Source organism: Nelumbo nucifera, chromosome 1 (assembly GCF_055504915.1).
Source record: "Nelumbo nucifera cultivar China Antique chromosome 1, China Antique-T2T, whole genome shotgun sequence".
NCBI lineage: Eukaryota > Viridiplantae > Streptophyta > Magnoliopsida > Proteales > Nelumbonaceae > Nelumbo > Nelumbo nucifera.
Window position 1 is genome coordinate 35,666,073 of NC_142649.1, and position 931 is coordinate 35,667,003.

The 931-nt window shown below is 45.3% G+C and overlaps 1 non-coding gene across 1 annotated transcript; it reads left to right on the forward strand.

Moving 5' to 3' along the window:
• The first annotated feature begins 484 nt into the window (after positions 1 to 484).
• On the forward strand, positions 485 to 591 carry LOC148803117 (small nucleolar RNA R71). Its single transcript, XR_016081591.1, has one exon. It is a non-coding gene; the product is annotated as a small nucleolar RNA R71 (small nucleolar RNA).
• Positions 592 to 931: the final 340 nt, after the last annotated feature.

Sequence of the window (931 nt, forward strand, 5' to 3'; positions counted from 1 at the left end):
GAAAGAGCTTTGGCCCATGCTGATTTGGCCATGACTGATTCGGGTAGCCCCTCCATCCAGGGTTAAAGGCATGGTGGTGCTGATTTCCTTGCTGCCTTGCAAAGTTGCCAACAAAGTCTACATGTTCTGTGGACTGCCTAAACTGATTGCCAACTTGGCATTCAATGCTGATGTGGCCTCCCCCAGACCAATCACATGTCACGGACTGCACATTCATGGCTGCCATTTGCATCTCATCATTTTTCTTACTGCACCTATTTGCGCAGATAGAGTTGTGTATGAGTCTACATTGTGAAGACCATGCTGCTTCCTCACTTGTGCTCTCTCTGAATACCATTGGTAATTATTGGCTGCCATCTCTATGAGTGCATGAGCCACTTCAGGGGTCTTATTGTTGATGGAGCCCCCGGCTGCTGCATCTAGGATGGTCTTGTTGGCTTCGGTTAGACCATTGTAGAAGGTTTGCACTTGCAGCCATATAGGAAGTCCATGGTGAGGGACCTTCCTTAATAGCTCCTTATAACGCTCCCATGACTCATATATAGATTCTCCATCTTGTTGGAAGAAAATGGTGATGTCATTTCTCATCTTTGCTGTCTTGGATGGAGGAAAGTATTTGGAGAGGAATCGGCTAGCCATCTCATCCCAAGTGGCTTTAGATCTGGCCGGTAATGAATTCAGCCAAGCCCTGGCCTTGTCTTTCAATGAAAATGGGAATAACCTCAGCCTAATAGCATCATCACTCACCCCATTATGCTTGAATGTGTCACAAATCTCCAAGAAATTGGCTATGTGAGAGTTTGGATCTTCATGAGCCATCCCACAAAATTGAATTGTGTTTTGGATCATCTGAATTATGGCTGGTTTGATCTCAAAATTATTAGCAGCAATGGCTGGTCTTACAATGCTTGAAGCAACTCCGGTTAGGGTT